This window comes from Lolium perenne, chromosome 6 (genome assembly GCF_019359855.2).
Source record: "Lolium perenne isolate Kyuss_39 chromosome 6, Kyuss_2.0, whole genome shotgun sequence".
Taxonomy (NCBI): domain Eukaryota; kingdom Viridiplantae; phylum Streptophyta; class Magnoliopsida; order Poales; family Poaceae; genus Lolium; species Lolium perenne.
The window spans coordinates 63,146,718-63,156,984 of NC_067249.2; the positions used below are offsets into that span (position 1 = coordinate 63,146,718).

The window sequence follows — 10,267 nt, forward strand, 5'->3', positions numbered from 1 at the left end:
TTACGCTGAGTTAAAGTTGCAATACCTGCAGGACTACATCGCGGTGACCCTCAATTCTAGAAGGTACGTACTCTATCCATTCATCTCAGTACAGGGGCAAGATGACATCTAAAACAAATCGATACAACAGTTTACTCACCATTATCCTCTCTATTTCTGGGTGATCAGGAGCGGGTCAAACGTACAGGTCTACTTCATGCGGTCGTTGCTTGACATGATCAGGTACCTGTTCGGATACAAATGGGCTACGACCTCTACGGTGTTGACTTCAACTCCAAGGAGAGGACAAGGTACAAGAGGCACTCTGCCAAGTAGTTCGCCAGCTTCCTTCATTGATCAACTTCCTTTATCCTGCATTTTATTTCTATGTTTGTGGATAAAGTTTGGGTGTGGTTTAATTCTGGACGCCATGGATATCACAGCTATTCAGCACTTCACTCCAAAGATGCTGCAAAGCCATGGATATATTTTACTATTATATGCAAAAAAGAGTTGTCTTTTTACTGTTATAGTGTTGGCTGTTATTTGATTTGGTTCTGCGCTTACAAGAAGTATAACTTAAGAAATAATAGTATTATATGTAAACCACCAGTCCAGCTTGTTTGTCTTCACGAAAATGTGTTTTCCTTGTTTACACAGAGAGATATTATTTACTTAGGCGTTTGCAAAAAGACTGTCATATTTTGGTCCACTAATATTAACTCCTCAACCTTCCAGATTTTTGGAAGAAATGTCATAGGGATATGTCAGACGATTTAACTCCTCAACCTTCCAGATTTATTTTAGTTTTCAGAGAAAACAAATGATTACCTTCAAAATGATGCTTGTGCCACTCTGTGAGACCACATCATTTATCAGAATTCAAAATATTTATGAGAATAACTCACACTTTGTTACCTAATATAAGATGTTTTGGTGAATGGAGGTTGTATTTTTGATGTGTACAGATCACACCGGTTGTTGCTAGTCATGCATATATATCCTCATTAGGACGAGGACAGATAAGAAAATAAAGTCCACCTTTACCTGAGAATATCAAAGCTGGATCCATCTATCTCAGATTTGCCTCCCTGTGGAAAATAATGGAGCATGCTAGGATATTCTACCTATACAACTGTAGATTCAATGGGTTACACACTTCCAATAAAAAGTCTGAAGATGTTGTTTTACTTTTTAAACAACAAGAGCAAAGGCTGCTACTGACTGCTGGGTTCCAGGAATAGAAAGGAAGACTGAATCTATGTTTAGAAGCATCAGGTTAGTGTTTCCATGATCCCTGGCCGCTGAAGCTCATTGAGATTAGAACTTAGCATTGTGTTCGAACCACTCAATTATGTTGAAAACTTTGATATAGCAGGCCCATAATACTTTAATAGGTGGAAGTTGTAGATTGACACATCGAAAAGCACCAAGAGATTATGCAAGGTCCTCCATTCTAATGGGAAATTTGACATCACAAGAGCCAACGATATTTTGAATTTGATCAATAGTAAGTCTCAAAAGATTAAAATTGGTTAGAGCAGGGGTACAGTTGAAAATTAGATAAACCTGAACAAATAAATGTAAATGGAGTGTATGTGAAAACTGAAAAGCCAAGTTCTGGAATTATGTACACTAACATATAGGAAATAATATTACTGTGTTATCCTTTGGCTAAGCTTCTCTATATAGAGATGTTGAAAACCAATAATGTGTAGTTCTACTTTTTTTTGTGCAGTTTTGGCGGTCCATCTTCTCCGAGCAAAGCCATAGGCCATGGACCCGCTGCTCTGCTCTAATTTGGTAGCAGCCTTACAGTTGGCGAGAGAGCAGGGGACGGGGCTACCTTACAGGAGATCTGGACGGTTTGGAGTTAGAATGCCCAAATCCTAAATTTCTATTTAACCCCTTTGCCTCATTTATATGTATTTTATAGCTCCCAGATATATGAGCTATCTAGCTTAACACCATCAGAGTAGAACTAAACATACTATTGCAATATGGGCTATTTACTATCGTGTGACCTTGTGATTCTATCATCTGTGTTTGTGTTGTATGACAATGTATTGCTATTGGTGATTTTCTGATCATCCTGGTGTTCAACCGAACTATCAATTGTCTATTTACTGTGGCTTCATTTGCGTTTTATTTCTTGCTGATTATCACGATGTATTCACTTACTGATAGGACATGACTTCAATTCAGGCTCGGTTTGGTCTTTGCGCCGGGGCGCACCGGGTCATCCTATATATTATTGTTCATTAGTTATATTATTGATAGACTTTCGTTTGCATTGATTTAGGCATTTCTCTCATGTACTATTTCTGCCATTTGCGCGATAGCGCAAGGGGTCATCTAGTACTCCATGTTAGCCCCACGACCTCCACCAATACCCCCACACGAGCTACCTCACGTTTGACTGTACCCAACGTGTTTGCATATATCCATTCTCCAAATTTAAGCTTGCTTTCGTCATGGACACCATTACCACAATCCTTAAGGTCATGACCTATCAAATCCCAGGCATAGCACATCTGCCCTAGCTTCTCATATTTCACAGCATATGTATACCGCTTCCCGGCAAGAACAACTGAGACAAAGCGTGTGGGCCAGAACATGAACCGGAAGACGACGCAATCTTGTGGTTGAATATCATTGAGTCCAAGCCATGCATTTTAAGGATGGCCAAACGCGGATGGTGAAGCGGCCCTTGAGAAGTAGGTGTGCGTGGCCGACTCTTGCGCTCGATTACAAAGCTTACAATTTTTGAAGGGTAGCACGCTTGAAATCGGTGTCGACGTTGTAGATATCAAACACCCCGCATATACTCCCATAATCCATGGATCAAAAGTTACGAAGCAATGACCATCTCTAACATGATATGCCACAGCGCGCACCACTTTAGGGCTTGTTTGATTCAAAAGATTTCTAAAAGAATCTTATAAGATTTTTACCCATAGGAATTTTTTCTATAGAGCTTGTTTGATTCAAAGGATTGAACCCTCTAAATTTTCTTTTTTAGATAAAGGGAATATATTAATATCAAAAGGTACCAATTACACCTAGCCTCTGCAACAACACTCCACCCTAGTGGCAGTACGGATGCACAAAGCCAAAAAAAGTAAAGAAAACTAAGAAATAGAAGTTCCGCTACAGCATACCAGACCTAGCAACAGCAATACAACCACCACCGTGACAACACCTGAAATACAGACTCTCCAAAAGCGACGCCTCCAAGAAGAGAACAGTACACCAGCGTCGTCGTCGCCCGACCAAAGGTCTTAAGTTTTCACCCTGAATATAGTCCCCACTCTCAAAACAATGCCTCCAACAAGGTCATTGCCAGGCACAACCAGTTAAGGCCAGACCTTGGATTTTCACCCTGAGATGTAAGACTCTGAACTTCACCTGTGCTGCCGCCCCCACATGCATACCACTGCTGCAGAGCCCGAAACGCCAAGCAAATCCCTCAGCATCACGAAGACTCGAACCTCCTTTAGCCAGTCCACCAATCCGGCCTTCATGATATTCCTTCTTCTGACTTCACCATGGACCAAAAAAGTCACCTAATGTCAACACATAATAGAGCTTCGTGCTGCTCCCTCTGAACCAAACGGTAGGAATAAAAACATGGGTGCGCGCGACCGAATACCACCCAATCCAGCAAACTCCAGGCAAAATATGCATTGTTCCATCGCCAGCGGAGCTTTTCGAAACTCATCTCTCCAGCCAGATCAAGGAAAACTGATCTCCGGTAGATCTACATCTTCGCTTGCGAGAAACCTGAGGACCGCCACCAAAAACAAAGCAATACCAACAGCCCCCACGCCGCCAGTCCCTCCTGCCGGATCACCAGGTGAAGAGGATGGCGGCGCGGATCATGCATACCACCAACAAACTGTCACCGGGGGCGGAGACCGCCACCACTCCACCGAATCCTCCATGACTACCGACGGAGAGCATCAGGCCCTGACAAGGTTGGAAAAAGTGTTAGGCTTAAGCGAGGCGATTGGCATTCGCCTAGTGCCTAGGCGGTGCTTAAGCGTCCTAGACGCAGCCTAGGCGGGCATATAGTTTGTACAATAAAGTGTGTAAATAGGTTATCATATGTGAATACACATTAATCTAGATCATGTTAATGTGTAAATTACTATCAACCACCATTAGAGTATGGCCATATGTCTCGATGATGTTTACGCACGCTTCTATTCCTGTAGACAGTGTTGGGCCTCCAAGAGCAGAGGTTTGTAGAACAGCAGCAAGTTTCCCTTAAGTGAATCACCTAAGGTTTATCAAACTCAGGGAGGTAGAGGTCAAAGATATCCCTCTCAAGCAACTCTGCAATTAAGATACAAGAAGTCTCTTGTGTCCCCAACACACCTAATACACTTGTCAGATGTATAGGTGCACTAGTTCGGCGAAGAGATAGTGAAATACAAGTAATATGGATGATTATAAGTAGTAATGGTAATCTGAAATAAAAATGGCAGCAAGCGAACATGTAGCAGAACTTGTTGGAAACAGTGTTTCAATGCTTAGAAACAAGGCCTAGGGATCATACTTTCACTAGTGGACACTCTCAACAATGATCACATAATTGAATAAATAAATGCTACTCTCAAACACTCTCTTGTTGGATAACAAACACCATTCATTGTGTAGGGCTACAAGAGCACCCTCAAGCCGGAGTAAACAAGCTCCACAACGTCATAAAGGAATCACACACGATGCGCACACTGTCACCGTCACACCGTGGAGAGTGAATCCGGAGTTCATATTAAAGTAACCTCTAGAGTGCATAATAGACCGTTGCAATTTAAACCGAGTACTAACATAGCATACACACTGTCAACAATAGCTATGAAAGGGGGAATAGATCACATCAATACTATCATAGTAATAGTTAACTTCATAATCTACAAGAGATTACAATCATAACCTACGCCAAGTACTACATGATGCACACGCTGTCCACTTTACATCATGGAGGAGGAATAGACTACTTTAATAACATCACTAGAGTAGCACATAGATTAATAGTGATACAAAGCTCATGATCACATAAAGATCACACCATGGGAGAGAGAGATGAACCACATAGCTACCGGTAGAGCCCTCAGCCTCGGGGGGGAACTACTCCCTCCTCATCATGGGAGACAGCAACGGCGATGAAGATGGCGGTGGTGTCGATGGAGATGGATTCCGGGGGCAATTCCCCGTCCCGGCGGCGTGCCGGAACAGAGACTTCTGTCCCCCGAAACTTGTCTTCGCGATGGCGGCGGCTACGGAACTCTTCGTGGGATCTGACTTGATATTTTAGGGTTTTCGCGACGGAAGGAATATATAGGCGAAAGGGCGGCGCGAGGGGGTGCCCGAGGGGCCCACCCTATATGGCGCCGCGCCCCCCCTCTTGGACGCGCCCCCTATGGTCTGGAGGCCGTGGGCTTTTGTTTCGTCCAATTTCGAGAATATTTCCTGTGTAAGATTTCTGAAACCAAAAACAGCAGAAAATAGGAACTGGCGCTTCGGCATCTTGTTAATAGGTTTGTACCGGAAAATGCATCAAAATGATGTAAAGTGTATATAAAACATGTGAGTATTGTCATAAAACTAGCATGGAACATAATAAATTATAGATACGTTTGAGACGTATCACTCGACAATGAAATATGGCATGATTTCATCATGGGGAAGACAATTTCATGGTTTCCCTGCCTAGACTTCCGCTTATGTCCTAGGCGAGGCGTTTGTCCATCGCCTAGTGCTTAAGCGTGAGTAAGCGTCTCCTAGGCGTCGCCTTTTCCAACTTGGCCCCGGCCAAGTAGCTGTGCCGCCCGGCTTCCTCCACCGGCGCTTCATCACCTCCCATGGAACGCCGCCGCGGAAACCCTCTCCCCCCCCCCCCCCCCTCATCGTTCAACGGAAGGGGCGCCGCTGCCGGGTCCGGGTGTGGCCGGGGCCAAGGCCAGGGCCGGGGCCGAGGCCGAAGTCGGCAGCAACGGCAGCTGAGGTGCGGCAGTCCGGGGGTGGCTGCTCGGGGCGGGGCGGGCGGATCCTCCGCCGCCGCTGGGAGTGGGGCGGGAAAGGAGGAGGCGGCGGCTAGCTCTTCACTAATTAGTACTGATGAAGCATCACCCTCCAAATTTCCTATGGATTGCTTTCTCATAGTACATTCCAATAGGATTTTTAAACCAGAGGTTAGACCTCTTGTAAAATTTATATGTATCTACGACAACTATATTATGCACTCAATCTCTATAAAAAAATTCATATGTCTTTCCTATACTACCATCAAACAACTAGTTGTACCAATTTCTATAGATTTTTTTTTCATAGGATTCAAGGGGCATGTCATATCAATCCTTTTTTTTCTATTCCTCCACTTTTCTTATCCTATGAATCAAACAAGCCCTAATCTACAATATTCCTACCCTTTTTTCCTTGTTAAGAACAATATATACTACATATCTACACAGCTACGCTCGTGCATATGTGATGCTTGATGATGGTTAACCGAGTGAACCTTGCCTATGTACAGTCGATGGATGTGACATGTGGGGTTTGCGGCTGTACAAGATGCACCAGATGGCAAGCCGCCAAGCTTTCCCCTCGATCTCCTCGTCTAACCATGACAACGAACAGAACTAGAGTACATGTTCGTAGCCTTGTACGACAAGAGAACCGCGACAGCGTCCCTTTCGATGGAGGCGTTCCATCTACCATCTGACTGATGCTTAGCATAAGAAATAGTACTCTGATCGAGAACGCACGAGCGCGTCGCTTGACAAGGTACGTGCCGTTACATCGCTCTACAGAAGGAAGTGACGGCCGGCGGAGAAGACGATGAATGCCAGAATGGCCGCGATCGAAGGCGGCTTCCCTGCGGAGCTAGCTACCGGCGCGGCGCCGCGCCAGCACCTTGAGATGCTAGGGGCTGAAAGGAAACTAAGACCATCTTGAGCCGTGTCCTCCAAAGCGTCTCCAAAACAATTTGGGGCGTCGAACCAAAAAACGTTCCAACCGCGTCCTTCAAAGATCATTTTTGTCCGGCGCGTCCTGATACGGTGTCCGGCACCCCGAGCCCGTCCCCGTCCCACAGGGGACGCTCCGGACACGCCGGACACAACGAAAAGCGAGGCGAACCGACACGGGCCCGACGCGTCAGCGGCTCGGAAGCCTAAAACCCCGTCGCTTACCTTTGGTCAAGCGACGTAAATGGCGTCCCTGTTTTCCCAGGCGACGCAGGGACGCGTCTCGTCGTGCATGGCCGCGTGGCCGTCCGCGCCGGCGGAGTCCTACTCCGGTGCTCCCCTCTATCACAAGTTGAGAGGTTATATTTATTTTTTAGTTTTCCAACCTTAGGCCCGCTGACCCATATCCAGCCTATGTATGCCCGTATGTATATATACGGTATTTTTATTTCTAATTTGGTGGGGTGACGTACGCGAAGACATCTACGACCTTTTTTTATATGTCCTGCCTATTCGGTACACGCACGTCACCGTAGTAGTACACTATACTTACAGAAAATAATCGTACAAGATAACGCGGGCCATACGTGCCTCTAGAGGGTCGTACATACATTTAGATTTTTAAATTTTAAGATCATGACCCCGCTTACGAAGGGGTATTGGAAGATCTCAGCCATTATTGTTTTTTATGCAGCCTGACATTTGCCAAGGGGGGAGCACCGGAGTAGAAGTGGCGCCGGCGTTATTGCGTGCAACCACCCCGCTGCCGCCGTTGTACATTAAGACGCCCTGTGGTTCGTCCCAATCTCTCACCGCTCCCAAACCTTCTCGTCGCCGCCGCCTCCCCCCTCCCAGATCTTCTCCTCGCCGCTCCAGACAATGTCGACCTCGTCCTCCCGCAAGATCACCACCACGAACGGCTTCGGCCGCGGCAGCCTAACCGTGCTGGAGGCGTGGGCGCTGTACCACGCCCAATATCCAGTCCCGCCGGACATGCGTCTGCCAAGCAGCGGCGGCTGGAAGATGGCCGTGAACGGCATTGGCGTCCCGCCGACGCCGAAGCCGGGCACGGAGCAATGGAGGGACGGCATCAGGGCCCGGCGGGCTCAACTCACCGCCGCCGAGCGCCAGGATCCGACGTGGGCGGCGAACGACAACGACGCCTGGTGGAAGACGTACTTCAAGGCGAAGTACGACGTCGAGATGAACATCACCCAGGGGCTCCTCGGTGGGCCCAACAGCTGGAACAAGGACGGCCGCGCCCTGTTCTGGAGCGTTCCGGGGCGCATCCTCGAGAACATCATCCGCAGCATCCGCAACGGCACTCCAAGGTTGGAGACACCATCGTCACCGACACCGTCTCCTCGAGGAGGACCACCGCATTGGCAGCCGAGGAGGACGACGTACTCGTACTCCTCGCACTCTTCTTCCCCAGGACCGGCGCGATCGACGCCGTCCTCGTCGTACCGCTCGGCGCCCTACACCGTCCCCAAACGGGAGGTCAAGGAGGAGCCGGCAACGCCCGTGAACACGAGGCGTGGCGGCGCCCTCCTCATCCCGAAGACGGAGGTGAAGGAGGAGTCGGAGGAAGCGTCGCAGGCGGCGCTGCTGGCGGAGTACGAGCGGCAGCAGCGGCTCATCGCCAGCAGCGATGACCCCGAAGACTGCCCAGGTCTACGAGCGGCGTTCTTGGCGTCGGTCAACGACAAGGACGCCTGGAGGGGCGACGTCGAGACGGCGATCACCATGTCCATCCGCGACTCCGGCAAGCCGCTCGTGGACCTCACCGACGACGGTGAGGCAGGACCAAGCGGCTTGGTGAAGGACGAGCCCGTCGACGAGCCCTTCCCCGAGCGCGTCAAGCAGGAGGTCGTCACCGACGAGATGTACAACTTCCAGTAGTACTACAACGCCTCCGGCCGTCACAAGTGGTTCTAGATTAGGTTTAGTTTAAATTTAGTCAAATTTCGTTCGAATCTATGTAAGTTTGAACGAATTTAATCGAATCTCGTTAAGTTTAAAATTTCCGAAATTTTGTTTGGGGGACGTGACTGGGGAGCGACGTCCCCCAAACATGGCACGAACGAAACACGTCCCCCAAACGTTCAATCCGACACGTTTTGGAGGAAGCTTTGGGGACGCGGCTGGAGATACTCTAAGCCCTGTGCCCCTGTCTCCCGGCCGGGTAACCATGCATGCCCCAGCTGGTGGCCTCAGCTTCACCTTCACGGGTATGATCGCGCGCGATCGACTGTACGCGCACGGGCTCCTCGGCGTCGGTGTCCGCTTCCACCCGTGCCATGCCCATGCGCATGCGCGCCACCACTGAGATCGCGAGCTCGTGAGCCGTGACCGCCCTCGACCTCGACGTCTGCGCGTGAGCGCACGCCATCCCTGACTGTCAAGCAGTCGTTTGGTAGCCTGCAGGCTGCAGCTACTTTTCGGTCCGGTTAAAGGTGGGCGGAGTTTTTTAAACTGAAGGTCTAAACCCTGCTTTAAATTAATAAAGCACCAACATAACCATACATAGTCCGGATACATAACGAGCAAACGCTCACACACCGCACAGCACGAAACACCGGTCCCCAGAACAACCCCTAGCTTAAGTTCAAGATGACAACAACATAAGATAGAAACAAGGTTCAGCCCAACAACCAGCACCATCCCCCTGGTACAAGGTAGAAACAAGAGACAAGACAGCATCAGGTGCCCGTCGACGCCGCCAGGTCCGCATGCATCCACCGAAGAGCATCCATCGCCGCATCCACGAGTCCTCTATCCTTCCACTTCACCAGCATCCGCCATTGCTGCATGTAGATGGTCATTTTGAACAAGGCATCAACTGGTTTGCCAATAAGAACTCGATAGCATCAGGTGCCCGTCGACGCCGCCAGGTCAGCATGCATCCGCCGAAGAGCATCCATCGCCGCATCCACGAGTCCTCTATCCTTCCACTTCACCAGCATCCGCCATTGCTGCATGTAGATGGTCATTTTGAACAAGGCATCAACTGATTTGCCAATAAGTCGACGCCGCCAGGTCCGCATGCATCCGCCGAAGAGCATCCATCGCCGCATCCACGAGTCCTCTATCCTTCCACTTCACCAGCATCCGCCATTGCTGCATGTAGATGGTCATTTTGAACAAGGCATCAACTGGTTTGCCAATAAGAACTCTTTCCATAGTTAGCTTATTACGGATATTCCATAAGGTCTAAGCTAACGCCGCGAAGGAGAACCAAACTACTCGTCTATACGGCCCGGTCAAACCATGAGAGATAGCAAGGAAATCGCCTGCCCCTGCAGGGTTCCAGGAGC

The 10,267-nt window shown here is 48.6% G+C and overlaps 1 long non-coding RNA gene across 1 annotated transcript; it reads left to right on the forward strand.

Moving 5' to 3' along the window:
• The first annotated feature begins 974 nt into the window (after positions 1-974).
• LOC127308170 (uncharacterized) lies at positions 975-2,058 on the forward strand. Its single transcript, XR_007856309.2, has 2 exons — positions 975-1,257; positions 1,718-2,058. It is a non-coding gene; the product is annotated as an uncharacterized lncRNA (long non-coding RNA).
• Positions 2,059-10,267: the final 8,209 nt, after the last annotated feature.